We start from the raw sequence: 19,086 nt of genomic DNA, 5'->3' as shown, positions 1-19,086 counted from the left end.
AGAAGTTACTCAGCAAAGCGACCCCTAAAGGAAACCGTCATTACCTGTCTGGAGGGTGGGGAGGGTGGTGTGGACCAGGGGTTCTGCCTGAATGTGAAGATGAGGGCCAGAAGGGTGTTTCTAATGGCCCCCACGTTTCTTTGAATAATGACGTGGGTGTGGAGTCATTTTACCCGGAGAAAGAGCAGAAAAAAAATAGCTTGCTTTAAAAAAAAAAATAGCTTTCATAGAAGGATGCTGTGGACTCTGGGTCTCAGGATTTCTCTTGGGATGAACACCAGCCCTAACTCACACCAGCTTCTCCAGAACTTCTTCTTTTTTGCTGTTTTTTCGAGGTATGGTCTCACTCTAGCCCGGTCTGACCTGCAATTCACAGGGTGGCCTCGAACTCACGGTGATCCTCCTACGTCTGCCTGCTGAGTGCTGGGATTAAAGGGGAGCCCATCCATCACCTTTCTCAGGGCCAGACAGGTTTCCTTCACCTTAACGCCATTTCCATCATGGCCACCAGAGGGCGCTAATGTCGCAGCAGTTGGGGCTGACTCCGCACCTGGTTCTGTTTTATCCAATTTTGGCTCCATCCTTTTGCCTGATGGGACTCCCGGCTCCAGAGTGAAATCTGATCCTTACTTCATGTGTGAGGAGAGGTTCAGTCCTCAGAACAAAATCCCCCCGCACCACAATTTTCCGGGTGTGCCCACCTTGCAAACTGCAGGGGACTGTCCCCTTACTGATGATCTTGGATGGCCAGCCTTAGGTGACCCAGGGTAAGGTGTGACACTGTGCTGTATTTTCCCCAGAACACCCTTTACTTGTGACCTCTGTTCTTCCCAGTCCTCATTGCTCTGTGTAGGACAATGGAGATGAAGATGTGGGGCGGGGGAATCATTAGGTAGGTCTCAACTGTTTCTTATTGCCCTTCATGCCACATCATCGGGGGAGGAGGGGACTTGGGGGCTCTGGGGCAGGAATGTGTCCCTGGGATGTCTCCTGTTCTAGGTATCCTGATTCTGTCCCTTCATCCCTCCTCCACCTGCAGTGCAGGGTGATCCCCCAGCTGGAACCCCTGGAAGCTCCTGAGACCCTGGAGGAGACGGAACACCAGAGGGGACATTAGCCAGTCTCTTCACCGACAGCCCACATGGAAGGGCTCAGTTGGCAATAGACTGTCTCCTCCAAAAGGTACCAAGATGAGCGATTGCAGAGCCTCTCAGGTCTGGTAAAGATTATTTCCCAGACTGGTGGGCGCGCCCGGCTCATCTCCGCCTGCTGGGAGCTTTGCTGCCCACCTGGTTTCCCATGGTCAGAAGTAATTTCTGTCTTCAGATTTTCTCCATGCCTTGATGGAAGCAGTTATCCTTTTTTTTTTTTTTTAATTATTCTTTTTGTAAAGGGCCTGAGGGTAAAAACCACTTTTCCTACACTTCCCAATTTCCTTAGAACTGAGATGTCCATGCCCCCACTTCAAGACTGGAGAATGTTTCTGTTTGACCAGTTGATTGTACTTTTGGGGGACACAGCAACGCAGATAATTTTTTTTAAAGGTTTTTATTTTTATTATTTATTAGAGACAGAGAGAGAGGGAGAAAGAGATAGAGTAGGAATGGGCATGCCAGGGCCTCTAACCGCCGCAAACGAACTCCAGATGCATGCACCACCATGTGTATCTGGCTTATGTGGGACCTGGAGAATCGAGCCTGTGTCCTTAGGCTTCGCAGGCATGCACCTCAACCGCTAAGTCATCTCTCCAGCCCCTTGGGATTTTTTTTTCCTTGAGGTAAAGTCTCACTCTAGCCCAGGCTGACCTGGAATTCACTACATGGTCTCAGGGTGGTCTAGAATGCACAGTGATCCTCCTACTTCAGCCTCCTGAGTGCTGAGATTAAAGGCAAGTGCCACCAGGCCTGGTGTAGATAAATTTTCATAAACTTCAACATCTGCTGTGTAGTATTTTCATCTTCTATGTGGGGTAGATTGTGATACTGGTGTTAGTGGAAATGTTCTTTAAAAATTGTAATTAAGCTGGGCGTGGTGGCGCACGCCTTTAATCCCAGCACTCAGGAGGCAGAGGTAGGAGGATCACCGTGAGTTCGAGGCCACCCTGAGACTACATAGTGAATTCCAGGTCAGCCTGAGCCAGAGTGAGACCCTACCTCGAACCCCCCACAAAAAAATTTAATTAAATTTAAATTAACTTTAATTTTTAGGCTCTTCTTACTCTATAGCCCCAGGCTCACAGTGATCCTCCTGCCTCTGGCTCCCAAGTGATGAGATGAAGGGTGTGCACCACCACACAGTCTTTGAAAAATAATTTTGGGCTGGAGAGATGACACACTAGTCAAAGGCACTTGCTTACCAAGACTAACAATCTGGGTTTAATTCCCCAGTATCCACATAAAGCCAGATACACAAGGTGGTACATTTATCTGGAGTTTGTTTGCAGTGACAAGAGGCTCTGGCACATCCATTCTCTCTCTCTCTCCTTGCACATAAATAATATAACTAATTTTTTTTGAAAATATTTTGTTTGGGCTGGAGAGGTGGCTTAGCGGTTAAGGTGCTTGCCTGCAAAGCCTAAGGACCTCAGTTTGATTCCCCAAGACCCATGTAAGCCAGATGCACAGGGTGGTACATGCATCTGGAGTTCGTTTTCAGTGGCTAGAGGCCCTGGTGCACCCATTCTTTCTCTCCCCCTCTTTCTTTCTCCCAAATAAATAAAGAAAAATAAAATATTAGAAAAACAATTTTGATAACTTAGTGGTTAAAGGTTCTTGCTTGCAAAGCCTGATGACCTGGGTTCAATTCACCAGTACCCATATAAAGCCAGATGCACAAAGTGGTGTATGCATCTGGAGTTTGGTGCTGGAGTTGGTTTGCAGTGGCCAGAGACTCTGGTGTACCCATGTTCTCCCTCTACCTCCCCCTTGCTGGGATTAAAGGTATGTGCAACCATGCCTAGCTATGTATATATATATTTTTTTTCTGCAAGGAGAGAATGATTCCATCTTATTGACCATAATAATTGTTTTAGAAGTGAACATGCCATTCAAACTGAACCCGTGAGAGAGAGATGAACAACGTCTTTCTACTGAGGCTGCTGAGCTGGAGAGAGCAGAGGCTTGTTGCTGCTGGGATCACCTTTAGGCTCCTTGCGCTCTTTGGCTGATTGGGTGACCTTCACTATGGAGTCTCAGGGTGGCCTCGAACTCACAGTGGTCCTCCTACCTCTGCCTCCAAAGTGCTGGGACTAAAGGTGTGCGCCACCACGCCTGGCTTAGAATGATGACCTCTTGACAGCACATGGATCATAGCGCCTAAATATGAAAGGACATGTTGGGCCCTTCCTTCCCTCCACCCCCGATATGCCCATGCAAGTAACCCTAACCAAATTCAGTGGATTAAAAAAAAAAAGAGGGCCGGGCATGGTGGCGCACGCCTTTAATCCCAGCACTCGGGAGGCAGAGGTAGGAGGATTGCCATGAGTTCAAGGCCACCCTGTGACTACGTAGTGAATTCCAGGTCAGCCTGGGCCTCAAAAGAAAAAAAAAAAGGGCATGAAGTAGGAAGGGGGCTAGTTGGGAAGAAGTAGATAGTGGGGTGCTTAGCCGTAGTGGGAAGAGGCTGCAGAGCAAGGAGAGGGCTTGCCTAAGAGAGACACTCACAGAGAGCCGAGAGCTCGAGCCTCCGACAACAGCAGAGCGCTTGCATCACGCTATTCCTGAAGCCCGTCAATCCCTGGACTTGAAATAGCAAATTCCTTCGCCGAGACTGGAGCTGAGCTGGAAGCCTCCTCCCTATCCACGAGCTGCCAGAAGGCTGGAAAGAGCTATGCAGCTGGTTGGGGGAGAAAAGTCATCTGCGGTGTTAACCAGTGGAGGACCCTGCAAGCTTTATGGCTGGGTAGTCAGTCCAAATGAACCAACTGGGGTAATGGTGGCATGTCTGTTATGGGGAAACCACCTGCTCTCTGGACTGGAGGCTCGCTCCACGGGCGGGGATTCATGCCTGGTACTGAAAATCTAATCAAAAGCCTATGGCTGAGCAGGTCATAAGCCCTAAGGGAGTAACAACTGCTGTGTATGACTAAATGACTATGTGACGCCCACCAAAGTCCCCTCTAAATATTTATGCCCATACATAAATGCTGCTCTCACTTTTGCTTAGAGAAGCTTCTCTTTTCAGATGGCGCTGACCACTGGGGAGACTCAAAAGGCAACATAGTGCTGAGAAGTGAGAATGGAGTATTCAGCACTAAATGAGACATCTCTATCACACCCTCCAAAGCTCAGCGATCATTACAGAAGAGGTGTCAAAAAAATAAATAAATAAATAAAAGAAAAAGAAAAAGAAAAAAACTGAGGGGCAAAGGAAGGGGAGGACTGCTTACAATACTGTCTTCCAGACACAAAGTGACCATGGTATTTGTCACCTCACAGTGGCTGATGCTATCTACACAAGACCTGCATAATGGGAAGAAATCAAAACAGAAGAAAGACTAGTTGGAAAGAAGGGAGTCCGTGGAGGGGGGATTTGGGAGGGGGAGAAGGAAGGTGATGGGCGGGGATTATGATCAGGGTATATTGTCTATCTCTATATGTATGGAAGTTGTCAATAAAAAGTGAAAAAAACAAAGAAAAAAATTCCTTTCTGCTGCTTAAATCATTTGTGATTCATTTTTCTGTCACTTTCAAAGAGTCCTGGGGGCTGGAGAGATGGCTTAGTACTTAAGGAGCTTGCCTGTGAAGCCTAAGGTTCAATTCTTCAGTACCCACATAAACCAGATGCACAGGGTAGTGAATGTGTCTGGAGTTCGTTTGCCGAGGCTGGAGGCCCTGGTGTGTCTGTTCTTTCTCTACTTCTCTCTCTCTCTCAAATAAATAATAAAATATTGAGATACTTTTTTAAAAAGTCCTAGCTAGCCAGGCGTGGTAGTGCATGCCTTTAATCCCAGCACTGGGAGGCAGAGGTAGGAGGATTGCTGTGAGTTTGAGTTTGAGACTCCATAGTGAATCCATAGTGAATTCCGGGTCAGCCTGGGCTAGAGTGAGACCCTACCTCAAAAAACCAAAAAAAAAAAAAAAAAAAAAAAACCCACAAAAAAGTCCTAGCTATTAACCCTATATTCTCTCTCTCTTTTCTTGTTTTTAATTTAATTTATTTATTTGAGAGAGAAAGAGGCAGAGAGAGAGAGAGAGAGAGAGAGAGAAAATGGGTGCTCCAGGGCCTCCAGCCACTGCAAATGAACTTCAGATGCATGTACCACCTTGTGCATCTGGCTTATGAGGATCCTGGAGAATTGAACCTGGGTCCTTAAGCTTTGCAGGCAAGTACCTTAACCACTAAGCTATCTCTCCAGCCCTCCCTTTCTCTTTGGCATTTCAAGGTAGGGTTTCACTCTAGCTCATGCTGACCTGGAATTCTCTATGTAGTCTCAGGGTGGCCTTGAACTCACAGCAATCCTCCTACCTCTGTCTGCTGAGTGCTGGGATTAAAGGTGTGCGCCACCACGCCTGGGTCCTCCCTCTCTTTTATATGAGGGTTTTTTGAAACATTTTATCTATCTTTATTTTTAAATATTTTTATTTATTTGAGAGATAGAAAGAAAATGGAACACGGGTGCACCAGGGTCTCTTGCCACTGTGAATGAACTCCAGATGCATGTGTCACTTTGTGCATCTGGCTTTACCTAGGTACTGGGGAATTGAACCCAGACTAGCAGGCTTTGCAAGCAAGTGCCTTTAACTGCTGAGCCACCACCCCAACCAGCTTTCTTATCTGTCTTTAAGTTCATTTATTGACAATTTCATACACGCAAATAATATATTTTGATCACATTTACTCCTATTACCCGCCATTGTCCCCTCCTACTCCTAGCCCAGGCTGACCTGGAATTCACTATGGAGTCCCAGGGTGGCCTCGAACTCACCGTGATCCTCCTACCTCTGCCTCCCGAGTGCTCGGATTAAAGGCGTGCAAATGCCAGGCTCCCCAGTGTGATTTTCCTATTGAGTTGCTATGTTCTGTGCGCTGTCGAGAGGTTGTCACTCTGATACGTGTGTATCACCCAGACAGCGGAGTCCTAGCTGACGGTCCAGGCAGCAGTCAGAGAAGAGAGCCCCGGATGATCCCACGGGTGGAGAGGCCTGTCCCAAAGTCCAGCCACCTAGTCATCAGCCACACTGGAGAGGCTGCCAGGCTGTGGGGCAAGAAGCAGAGAGACAGTGTTACCAAGCTGCAAAGCAGAGCCAGCCTAGGGTGTGTGGAAGAAGCTGGCCTCACGAGGAGCCTCTAGGGAGGCAGTGAGGGATGGGCACGTGCAGCTGAAGATGACACACGCGCACACGTACATACACACATGGACATACATACACACATGCAATCACATATGCATACACGTGTTGCAAATGACCCCAACTTCCCTTCTTTTCTCCTTTCCTTCCTTGTTGTGTGTTTTATTTTTATTTATTTATTTATTTGAGAACAACAGGCAGAGAGAGAAAGAGAGAGAGAATTGGCTCACCAGGGCCTCCAGCCACTGTAAACGAACTCCAGATGCATGCGTCAACTTGTACATCTGGCTTACGTGGGTACTGGGGAATTGAGCCTCGAACCAGTGTCCTTAGCCTTCACAGACAAGCACTTAACCACTAAGCTATCTCTCCAGCCCTCTCCTTTTTTATTTTTTTGTTGTTTTTGAGGCAGGGTCTCACTCTGTAGCTCTAGGATGGCCTTGAACTCATGGTGATCCTCCTACCTCTGCCTCCCCTGTGCTGGGATTAAAGACATGTGGCACAATGTCCATCTTTTTTTTGTTGTTGTTGTTTTGTTTTTTTGAGGTAGGGTCTTATTCTAGCTCAGGCTGACCTGGAATTCACTATATAGTTCTGGGTGGCCTCAAACTCATGGCAAACCTACCTCTGCCTCCCGAGTGCTGGGGATTAAAGGCATACACCATCATAAGAAAAAAATTTTTTTTTGAGGTAGGGTCTCACTCTGGTCCAGGCTGACCTGGAATTAACTCTGTACTCTCAGGGTGGCCTTGAACTCATGGCGATCATCCTACCTCTGCCTCCCAAGTGCTGGGATTAAAGGCGTGTACCACCACGCCTGGCATCATCATAAGAAATTTTAAATTTATTTATTTATTTGAGAGAGAGGGGGGATATGGGCATGCCAGGGCTTCTAGCCACTGCAAACAAAACTCCAGATGTATGCGCCACCTTGTGCATCTGGTTTACGTGGGTCCTAGGGAATCAAACCTGGGTCCTTAGGCTTTGCAGACAAACTTCTTAACCACTAAGCCATCTCTCCAGCCCCTTTCCTTCTGCATGTGGCATTCACTAGCCAGGACCCCAGAAACCAGGGGGGGTGCCCAGCCCCCTTGTGCTCCCAGGCTTCCATATTACCAGCTCTTGGGAAGTACTGGGTGAGTTGAGTTTGAAGAAGAGAGGCATTTCTGGTTCTTCCTCTGCGTCGTGAGGATAAGGATGGCAGTGCTGGCATTGGCCTCACCGTGGGGAAGAGCTGGAGGACGGGACCAGCTGATGCACCCAAGGACTCAGCGCAAGTGCCCACAAGCAAGGCAACCCGCGCAGCTGCTCTCTGAGGCAGCGTGGCTGTCATTACGATCCCTGCCTACTGGAGGCTTAATTGGATTTAGAGCCACAGCACTTAGCTGGGGGAGAGATTGTCCACTGGGGATGCTTGGCAATGTCTGGAGATATTTGTGTTTTTCGAATATGGGGGCGGAGTGTGCCTTCAGAGCACAAACAAGGGTGTTGCTGAAAACTCTCCCGCACCCAGGATGGCCCCCAGTGGGCACTTGTCTGGCTTCTAAGTACCCACATGGCACAACTGAGAAGCTTTGCTCTAGATCCTGGCTCCAAGCCCAAGGATCTTTTGCTTTATTTTATTTTATTTTATTTTTATTTTTATTTATTTATTTATTTTTATCAGGTAGGGTCTCACTCTAGCCCAGGCTGACTTGGAATTCACTATGGAGTCTCAGGCTGGCCTTGAACTCACAGTGATCCTCCTACCTCTGCCTCCTGAGTGCTAGGATTAAAGACGTGTGCCACCACACCTGGCTTTTTTTTACTTTTTAAAAATTTTATTTATTTATTTATTTATTTATTTGAGAGAGAGAGAGAGAGGCAGACAAATAGAGAGAGAATGTGTGAGCCAGGGCCCATAGCTGCTGCAAATGAACTCCAGACACATGCACCACCTTGTGCATCTGGCTTACGTGGGCTCTGGGGGATCAAATCCAAGTACTTTGGCTTTGTAGGCAAGTGCCTTAACTGCTAAGCCATTACCCCAGGCCACAAATCCAAGATCTTTTTTTAAAAAAAAAAATATTATTTGTTTATTCGAGAGAGAGAGAGAGAGACAGAGAGAGAATGAGTGCGCCAGAACCTGCAGCCAGTGCAGATGAACTCCAGATGCATGAGTCACTTTGTGCATCTGGCTTATGTGGGTACTGGGGAATGGAACTTGGATTCTCAGGCTTCACATGCAAGTGCCTTAGCTGCTAAGCCATTTCTCCAGGCCCTAAGAATCTTTTTAAAATATTTCAGTTATTTTTCGTACATGTATGTAATGTACAAACCCCTCGTCCCAGCTAATCCCTCTTCTACTTTGATGTCTTTAAGTTTTGTTTTTGTTTTTTGGTTTTTCGAGGTAGGGTCTCCCTCTAGCCCAGGCTGATCTGGAATTCACTATGTAGTCTCAGGCTGGCTTTGAACTCACAGCAATTCTCCTACTTCTGCGTCCCCCTGCCCCCAGTGCCACCACCCCTGGTTAAAAATATTCCTTTCTGTACTCTTGCACATGCATGTATGAAGGGGGCATGATTTCTTGCTGCCGTGAATGAACTCCAGATGTGTGCACCTCTTTTTATGTCAGGCTTTATGTAGGTGCTGGGAATTGAACCCAGACCAGCAGGGTTTGCAGTCAAACACCTTTAACAGCTGAGCCGTCTACCCAGCCCCTTTCCTCCTCCTCCTCCACCCTTCGTGACAGAATGCTGATGCTCTATGCAGGTAACAACAGTCACGGTGAGGTCGCAAATGCTGCGGCTACTTTGTACCCAGAATACAGTGTTCCGTAGCACTCTCCCCCCCCCCCCAGCCTCTGGCTTTCATATTCTTTATTTATATTTATATTTATTTATTTGAGAGAGAGTCAGACAGAGAGACAGAGAGAGAATGGGCGCACTAGGGCGTCCAGCCACTGCAAACGAACTCCAGGTACACACGCCACCTCGTGCATCCGTGTTATGTAAGTCCTGGGGAATCGAACCTGCGTCCTTTGACTTTGCAGGCAAGCACTTTAACCGCTAAGCTATCCCTCCAGCCCGTCCTCATTCTTTCTGCTCCTGCTTCCACAGTGTTCCCTGGGCCTTGGAGGATGTGACAGAGATGTCTCACTTAGTGCTGAGTACTCTCGCTGTCAGCACTTTGATAGATTTTGAGTCTCCCCAGTTGTTGCAGCCCATTATGAGACAATAAGATTTCTCTGACTGAAGGTGAGAGTGGCACTAATCTAAGGGCATAGACATAAATACTTAGAGGGCAATTCTGTGGGCACAACATATCCTTTTAACCAAATAACAATAACAGCTTCTCTCCTATGACCCGTACTATCCCCAGACAGACTTTAAAGTAGGTTTTTTTTTTAAATTTTTTTGTTCATTTTTATTTATTTATTTGAAAGTGACAGAGAAAGAGGCAGAGAGAGAGAGAGAGAGAGAGAGAGAGAGAGAATGGGCACCCCAGGGCCTCCAGCCACTGCAAACGAACTCCAGACACGTGTGCCCCCTTGTGCATCTGGCTAATGTGGGTCCTGGGGAATCGAGCCTCGAACCGGTGTCCTTAGGCTTCACAGGCAGGCGCTTAACTGCTAAGCCATCTCTCCAGCCCCTAGAGTAGGTTTTCATACATGAATTCCCTTCCTTGGAGTGAGCATCAGATCCAATCACAGAGCAAATTGGTTATCCCCCAAAACAGTCATACCACATTATTGCACCCGTGGGCACATCTCGCCTGGCTGGTCATTTGTGTAGCTTGAGGTCCCTGCTGGGTAAGACCAGGGTTGACTTTTCTCCCCCATCAGCCCTCATGGTACTTTCCAGCGGTAGCAGGGCAGAGGCTTCCAGCCCTAGTTGGTTTTCTGAGTCCTGCTAAAACCCAAAACCATAAGAACCACTGGAGATGGGTTTGTCATGAAACAAGGCCTTTCCCGGGGCTGGGCACCCTTTGCTGCCCATGCCAGTCAGGGTCTCAGTTTCCAGGGAGGCACTTGGTCCCCAGCAGGCAGCTGGAGAGAGCTCCCCTCCCCCCACCCCACCCCGTCATGAGCACAGATGCCTCTCAACATACTTGGTACTTCTTTTTCCCCCTTCAAGTCCCTTGTTCCTCTCACTGGATATGGTTTCAATTCCTCACCAGCTTCTGGGAAGCCTTTCTTCCTATTTCTAGAATGTCGGGCTTGGAAGGGCCCCTCCTGGGGCTCTGCAGGGAGCGCGGTGAGTGTGAGTTCATTTCATTCGCACTAAGGCCCGAGGAGGAGGATTTGCCGAGGTAGCGGTGGAGGCGGACGGAGGCTCAGAGACGTAGCATGAATCCCACAGCTACATGGGAGGGCAGCGTGCGGACTTGGGACGTGAACCCAGGGCTATGTGACACTCCAGGCACCGGACTCAGTCTCTCCTTTGCCAGGGGACTGTGCCACCTCTAGAACATCTTCAGAAGACAGATGCAGGAGTGAGGGGAGATGCTCAGTAGTTAAAAGCCCTTGACATGCAGGCCTGGTGACTGGAGTTGGGATTCCCCAGAACCCACATGAAGGCCGATGCAAGCTGTGCACGTGTCTATGATCCCAACATGCTTATGGCGATGGGAAACGGAGTCGGCAGAATAACATCAAGAGAGACCCTGTCTTAAACAAGTGGAAGTTGAGGGCCAACACCTCAACATCGTCCTCTGACCTCCACACATACTCCATAGTAGGTGTGTGCCCATACATACACCACACACACACACACATATCCACCATGCAGGAACCACAAACAGTCCACTCCAGCTCTCTCACTGGCCACCAGAAGTAACAGGAAGGCTCATCTTGGGATGCCCAAGCCCACTAGGGAGGAAGGGATCCTTGCAGAAGGCACTGTGGAGTGATTTCCTATGTGCAGAGGGAGGGTCCTGGGGAATTGAACCTGGATCCTTTTACTTCACAGGTGAACACCTTAACCGCTAAGCCATCTCTCCAGCCCCTCACACAGTTCTTTTAATGTACATATATATTTGAAAAGGAGCGACAGACAGAAGGAGGCAGAGAAGAGATAGAATGGGTGCACCACGGCCTCTAGCCACTGCAAACACACTCCAGATGCATGTGTCACCTTGTGCATTTGGCTTTTATTTATTTATTTTTTGTTTTTAGGGTCTCACTCTAGTTCAAGCTGACCTGGAATTCTCAGGGTGGCCTTGAACTCATAGCAATCCTCCTACCTCTGCCTCCCAAGGTCTGGGATTAAAGGCATGTGCCATTATGCTTGGCCTTGGCTTTTTTTTTTTTTTTTCCCCCGAGGTAGGGTCTCACTCTAGCTTAGGGTGACCTGGGATTCACTATGTAGTCTCAAGGCTGACCTTGAACTCACAGCGATCCTCCTACTTCTGCCTCCTGAGTGCTGGGGATTAAAGGCGTGCGCCACCATGCCCGGCTTTGCCTCTGGCTTTATGTGGGTACTGAGGCACCAAACTCTGGTCCTTAAGCTTTGCAGGTAAGCACCTTAACTACTGAGCCATCTCTCCAGCCCGAGATCTCACACAGTCCTGACAACTTGTCAGACTGCCTTGCAGGAGAGGCTGGAGCTGAGACAATGCTGATAAGGTGGGGCTGCAACTTGACCTGCCCTGCTTCGTGGTGTAAACCTCCTGTTCTCTATTTGAGCTGAAGCCTTGTGTCAGGGCCTGACGATGAACTTCGGGGTCACTGGACCTCTTCGTTTGTTCTTCCTCATTGAATAAATCGCTTCCTGTTTCTCACTATTACTTGTCTAATTGGCATGTGGAGAACGGGTGGCTGAGCCTGGTTTGTTGGGCCTGCCAGAGCCCAGGCTCTGACCTAACGGGTCCAGTAACAGACCAGGCAGTGAGCAGCTCAGAAGTGAGGAGGGGCCAGGATTGCGCCCCTGGATGTGGTCGAATCTCTTAAGGTTTGCCATTGAGAATTCAAGATGTGTGGGATGGAGAGATGGTTCAGTGGTTAAAGGCGCTTGCTTGCAAAGTCTGATGGCCCAGGTTCGATTTCCCAGTATACACGTAAGCCAGATGCACAAAGTGGCACACACATCTGGAGTTCGTTCGCAGTGGCAAGAGGCCCTGGTGTGCCCATTCCCTCTTATTTTCTCTCTCTTTCTGCTCAAACATAAATAAGTCAAATATTAAAAAAATATAATTCAAGGGCTAGAGAGATTGCTCAGTGGTTAAGGCACTTGCCTGAAAAGCCTAAGGATCTGGGCTCAATTCCCCAGATCTCTTGTAAAGCCAGATGCACAAGGTGGCATATATGTCTGAAGTTCATTTGCAGTGGCTAGAGGACCTGGTGTGCCCATCCACTGTCTCTATCTTTATCTACTTCTTTCTCTCTCACTCTATCTCCAATAAATAAATAAATAAATAGTATTTTTTTAAGAGTTAAGAAAAAATCAAGATTTGTTTTCTGGGTTTGGTAGCTCAGATCTGTCATCCCAACACTCGAGAGGCAGAAGCAGGAAGATCACCATGAGTTTAAGGCCAGCCTGGTCTACATAATGAGTTCCAAACCAGCCAGTGCTATGTGGCTGAGCTGCATTATCAAAACAAAACAAAGAGCCGGGCATGGTGGCGCACATCTTTAATCCCAGCACTCAGGAGGCAGAGGCGGGAGGATTGCCGTGAGTTCGAGGCCACCCTGAAACTCCTTAGTGAATTCCGGGTCAGTCTGGGCTAGAGTGAGACCCTACCTTGAAAGACAAAAACCAAAAACAAACAAACAAAAAACTTCAATCATACCAAAACTATTTGGGGTGAGGGACAGCTCAGCATGTGCCAATCCTTGGGTTCCATCCCCAAGAAGTCTCAAATGCCCCCCCCCCCCAGAAGCTCTTTACATGGAGCTGAACCAAACACAAGAGAGAAGTCTGCTGTGCTTGGGGTACAGGGTAGGGGGAGGAATTTGGGAGCAGGTTTGGATGGTGTTTCAAGATGACAGGTGAGGACTGGAGAGATGGCCCGGTTCGAGGCTCGATTCCCAGAACCCACATTAGCCAGATGCACAAGGGGGGGGGCACATATCTGGAGGCCCTGGCACGCCCATTCTCTCTCTCTTTGTCACTGTCAAAATAAATAAATAAATAAGAACTTTAAAAAAAAGATGACAGGTGAGCTAGATCTTTGGGAAAGAAGACAAGTTCGCTCAGCAAGGATGAGACAAAGGACGTGCCAGGAGGCGGGCTCAGAAAGGGCAGTGGCAATGCAGGGAGGAGACCTGGAGAAGGGCATCGGGGGATGTTGGGCAGGGGCACCTCCCTTGGACAGGGAACTGAAAAGCAGCAGGTTCAGGTGGCATAAACTGCTGGATTAACCTGTGCCATTTCACCCCAAGGGACTAGAGTGAGTCGTTGGGGCCCTTCCCCCTCTCCTTGTGCACAAAGACACACCTTCCGGGAGGTGGAGGTGGCAGATGGGGTGACAGATACTGTAATCCTATCCCCCACCCTGCTCAGGAAGTTCTCTCCCCACTGGGCTCCAGCCCCAGCTGCCTTGGAGACCAAGGCTGGAAGCAGATTTTTCTCATTACCTGACCCCAGGTGGGCAGGATGGGAGGCAACCGTGAGGCCTCTGGAGATGGTCAGACTGTGGGATCGGTCACAGTGAAACCCAAGGCAGCATGAAAGGTGGTGGAGGCGGCCAAGGACTTATCTCACCGAGCCAGCTCCTTCTCAGAATCAGGGGAGGAATAGAGCTTGTCTTGTTTTCTCTCCTGTCCCTTCCTGGCCCGTGGCTAGTTGGGGGTGGGGGGCTGGTCTGTGAGATGGGGGTTGGAAATGTACTGTGGCCTGGGATACCAGAAGGTCTCCCATCCAACCTGAATATTTAACGCATTCTTTTTCTTTTAAAATGTTCTCTCTTTCTTTCTTTCTTTCTTTCTTTCTTTCTTTCTTTCTTTCTTTCTCTCTCTCTCTCTCTCTCTCTCTCTCTCTCTCTCTCTCTCTCTCTCTTTCTTTCTTTCTGGAGAGAAATGAACTGCAAATGAACTCTAGACGCATGTGCCACCTTGTGTAGCTGGCTTACATGGGTACTTGGGGATCGAACCTAGGTCCTTAGGCTTCTCAGGCAAATGCCTTAACCACTAAGCCATCTCTTCAGCCCATGTAACAAATTGTTGTTGGGAGTCACATTCTCAAGCCAAATGGTGGAGCACTTATCAAATGGCTCCGGGAATGGGCTAACTGCCCATAGGAGGATCAGAAAGGGAAGACTGTCTTTGCTGAAAAGAGTCAAGTAATCTGGATGAAGTAGAAAAATAGGTGCAGAATGTATTGTGTCTCATTTATATGATTTCTATATCTCCCCCCCACAACCCCCCTTCTTCAGCTGTGAGCTTCCTGGGATCACAGACCCAGCCAGGCCCTTATCCGACTCTGAAGCTAAGCATGAAATGGGGCTCAACGAGCTGGCCGTGGTGACGCGGGTGGGGCCTGTAATGCTGAGGCAGAGGCAGGAGGATTGGCAAGGGTCTCAGACTCACTGAGGCTACATGGTGAGCAGGGAGAGAACGGTGGGGGTGGGTGCCCGTGTTCACGTCGTCTCATTCAAGACCCTCTCCTCTGTGAGGATGAGAAACTTGTGCAGCTCAGCACAGATTGAGTGAAAGTGAAATAGACCGGGGAAGTGAAATGGACTGAGGAAGCCCAGCTGGGCAGTTTGGCTTCAGGTTTGGCTCCAGGAGTTAAGCATAAACCAGGCCAGGGCAGGCTCTCTTCCTCCCAGTCAGTCTTGGGGCTTGCGGCTGGCCTCCCCCCTGGGGGTGTTTGCAGCAGAAGCAGAAAGCTTCTCCTTCCAGTCTATGCAGGAGAAGGGCTAGGCCTGGCTGCCAGGGACCAGCGTGGCTCTATGTGACAGGGATCTCAGGGTGCTGATGAGCCAGCTCTGGGCCCCTGTCCATTTCATGCTGGCTATGTAAATAAACACAGGGCAGAATTATAGTACACTACATCTGAGCAACATAGAGACCAAATCACCTTTCGGGTTTTTTTCCCCCTGAGGTAGGGTCTCACTCTAGCCCAGGCTCACCTGGAACTCACTATGTAGTCTCAGGCTGGCCTTGAACTCATGGAGATCCTCCTACCTCTGCCTCCTGAGTGCTGGGATTAAAGGCGTGCGCCACCACACCCGGCACCTTTTGTGTTTTGTGTTTGTTTGTTTGTCTATTTTGCGTGTGTGTGTGTGTGTGTGTGTGTGTGTGTGTGTGCGTGTGTGTGTGCGCAGCACTTTGCACATGTATGTGCCTTTGCTGTGCCCCAAATGCTCGCCTGCTGCCTGGTACTCTTGCTTACAGTGGCCAGAGTGGAACCCTGGATGCCCCAGGCCCTTTGAACCGGAGTTTCTTAATGGTCCTGGAGCTTGAGAGGGGGGCGGGAGGGTGTTTGCTCGGGCAGCTCCTGGGTCTCTGCTCTCCACAGGACTGGGGCAGAGTTACCACCCTCATGTGCATGCAGGAAGTGCACTTAACCACTGAGACATTTTTTCCAACATGGGTTTTGCTTTTTTTTTTTTTTTTAAAGAAAAGTTTCTTTCTTTAGAAGACAGAGAGAGTGAGCAAGAGGCAGAGAGAGAAAGAATGGATCCACCAGGGCCTCTAGCCACTGCAAAAAACAAAACAAAACAAAAAAACAAAACCAAACAAAACACAAAAAAACAAAAAAAACTCCAGACACATGTGCCACTTTGTGCATCTGGCTTGCAGCGGCTGGAGGTCCTGGCATGCCCATTCTCTCTCTCTCTCTTTCTCTCTCTCTCTGTCAAATAAATAAAAATTTAAATTTAAATTAAAAAAAAAACTTTAAGAAGCTCTCTTGATGCTGACGTGATAGATGGACAACGGGAGAGAAGCCACCTGTGACTGAAGTCAGTGTGTGCGGCGGTGGAGAGACCCACAAGAAACTTCCCGTGAGGCTGAGGGTGAGATGGTCCAGTGGTTAGAGGCACGTGAGTCCAGTTCCCCAGCACTGGACGTGAAGCTGCATGCAGTGGTGCATCTGTGATTCCCAATGCGCTTATGGCAATAGGAGGCAGAGGCAGGAGGAGCTGAAGCTGTGGGCCTGGTAGCCTGACGATCATTTGTAGTCTGGCAGTTCATTTGCAGTGGCAAGGGACCCAGTCCCAAAAAAGATGGTACACACACAGCTCTGAGTTCTCCTCTGACTCACATGCATGGCACATATGCCCACACACATACATACACCCCAAACAAATAAATGATTTTTAAAAAAGAAAGAAAGAAGGAAAGAAGGAAGGAAAGAAAGAGAGAGAGAGAGAGAGAGAGAGAGAGAGAGAGAGAGAGAGAGAGAGAAAGAAAGAAAGAAAGAAAGAAAGAAAGAAAGAAAGAAAGAAAGAAAGAAGGAAAGAAAGGGAGAGATAGAGAAAGAAAACTGGGTTTTGGTGAGAACTTTGAGCCCTTGGATTCAGCCACGCTTGAATCCCACTGGGTTTTTTCTGCTGTCTTTCGCAGGAGGCTCCCTTCTTGGCTCAAGCCAATTTGAGCTGGGTTTCAGACCCTTGTAAAAACGAAAAGCGCTTGAAGGGCTGCCCTGGCAAGGGTTAAAGGAGGTGATGAATTACAAAGTGTTCGGCAGTAAGTGCTTCCAACAAACCGAGGCCATTATGATTATTTTATGATTTCATCTTCCATAGGCATATTACAATCTGTTTCCACTTTTGAAATGTTTACTTGTGCAAAGGAATATTTAGACTTGTGCTTCACTGGGCCTGATACTCATCTGGTCACTGTGGAGCCGGGCAGGTTACCTCAAGACCTAAGCACTTCTGTTATGGCTGATATTAGCTCCTAGCTCCGTTCCAAATTCCCCATCTGCTTCTCTATCGTACGTTCCCCAAGCCCTGTCTTGGGGTGTTCCAATCCATCCTAGAAGCTAGCAAGTAAACAAGGGTTGACAGTAGGACCAGCAAGACTCCCCCCTCATCCTGGGACCCTCTGGTGAGGCCCTTGTCCATGCTACATATCCTTAATGCCATGTAGGGGTACAGCTTGCAGCTCTCCAGGAAGCATTTGTGGAAATAGGGAATTATTAATGGCTCCTGAATCTTGGCTGCTGCCAGGTCATGGCCACTTGCTAACTGGACCTCCGCTGACCTTAGAGGTACTCTAGTCATGAATGGGGTTCATGGTGACAGAAAAAGTTTGGCTCCAGGCCAAGTCCTAGCTCTCTGCCCATCACTGCATCCAGCTTCTAGGCACTACAGCCTAGTCTGAGTGTCATGTCTAGTGGCCATCTGATAGTGTTTTGCATGGCTGGTGGCAGACTACCCCTTCCTCCACGACAGGACATATGGTCCGCCTTTGTTCAGCTTTTCAAACTTCAAGACCTCGCTCAGTTGGAAGCTGAATTTCCATGTGGTCCCCATCTTTTGGGGTAATAAGCAACGGATTTCCTTTCTCATCTGAACTTCAATTTTGTGAGTCACAAGACACGCTGTGACTTTTAGTCTGGAAGTGGTTTCTGCCGTAACCCTTGGCGATGAGAATCTGTGTGCTCAATTGTATAATGAGGCTGGTGGATCAATTATTTAGTTTAAGTCCATAAAAGAGCTTTAAATGGTTTATAAAAATATATACAAGAGAAAAATCAATGCATGAGGGAATTGGGGAGAAATAAAAGTAAGGAGTAGTAGAGTTGATGGGCATCACATTCAGCTGCTGGTATAAAGAAAACAAAACAGGGCTGGAGAGATGGCTTAGCGGTTAAGGCATTTGCCTGCAAAGTCAAAGGACCCAGGTTCAACTCCCCAGGACCCAGATAAACCAGATGCACAAGGGGGCGCATGCGTCTGGAGTTCATTTGCAGTGGCTAAAGGCCCTGACACATCCATTCTTTCTCTCCCCCCCTACCTATTTCTGTATCTCTCCCTCAAATTAAGAAGGAAGGAAGGAAGAAATAAAGAAAGAAAAAAGAAGGAAGGAAGACAAGCTGGGTATGGTGGCCCACTCCTTTAATCCCAGCACTCGGGAGGCAGAAGTAGGAGGATAGCAGTGAGTTCGAGGCCAACCTGAGAGTGAATTCCACAGAGTGAATTCTAGGTCAGTCTGGGCTAGGGCAAGATGCTACCTCAAGGGCTGGAGAGATGGTTTAGCGGTTAAGCACTTGCCTGTGAAGCCTAAGGACCCCGGTTCAAGGCTCAATTCCCCAGGACCCACGTTAGCCAGATGCACAAGGGGGTGCAAACATCTGGAGTTCATGTGCAGTGGCTGGAAGCCCTGGCGCGCCCATTCTCTCTCTCTGTCTCTCTCTCTCTCTGCCTCTTTCTCTGTCTGTAGCTCTCAAATAAATAAATAAAATAAACAAAAAAAATTTAAAAAAAAAGATGCTATCTCGAAAAACAAAAGCAAACAAAAAACTAGAAGTAACAGTGGCCTGAACACCATAGATGCTTATTTTTCTCTTGTATGAATGAAATCTGGAGGGAGGAAGTATAATAGCAGCACATAACTCAGGGTAAACTTGCCTTCTAGTATCCTGGTTTTTTATCTTCAGAATGTAGTGTCCATGATTGAGGTCACCCCATGCTACAGTATGACTATAGGCGCTCTGGCAATTGCAGCCATATTTCTGGCAACAAGAAGAAATGCCCTTGAAACCTCAGCTCCTTCCTTCCTTCCTTCCTTCCTTCCTTCCTTCCTTCCTTCCTTCCTTCCTTCCTTCCTTCCTTCCTTCTTTCTCTTGTGTATGATATGTGTGTATTTATAGCTGCTTGTGCCATGGCATGCATGTGGTGCTCAGAGGACAATCTCAGGGTGTCT

Source organism: Jaculus jaculus, chromosome 8 (assembly GCF_020740685.1).
Source record: "Jaculus jaculus isolate mJacJac1 chromosome 8, mJacJac1.mat.Y.cur, whole genome shotgun sequence".
Classification (NCBI taxonomy): domain Eukaryota; kingdom Metazoa; phylum Chordata; class Mammalia; order Rodentia; family Dipodidae; genus Jaculus; species Jaculus jaculus.
The sequence above is the reverse complement of the archived record's forward strand: the minus strand, read 5'-3'. Positions refer to the sequence as shown.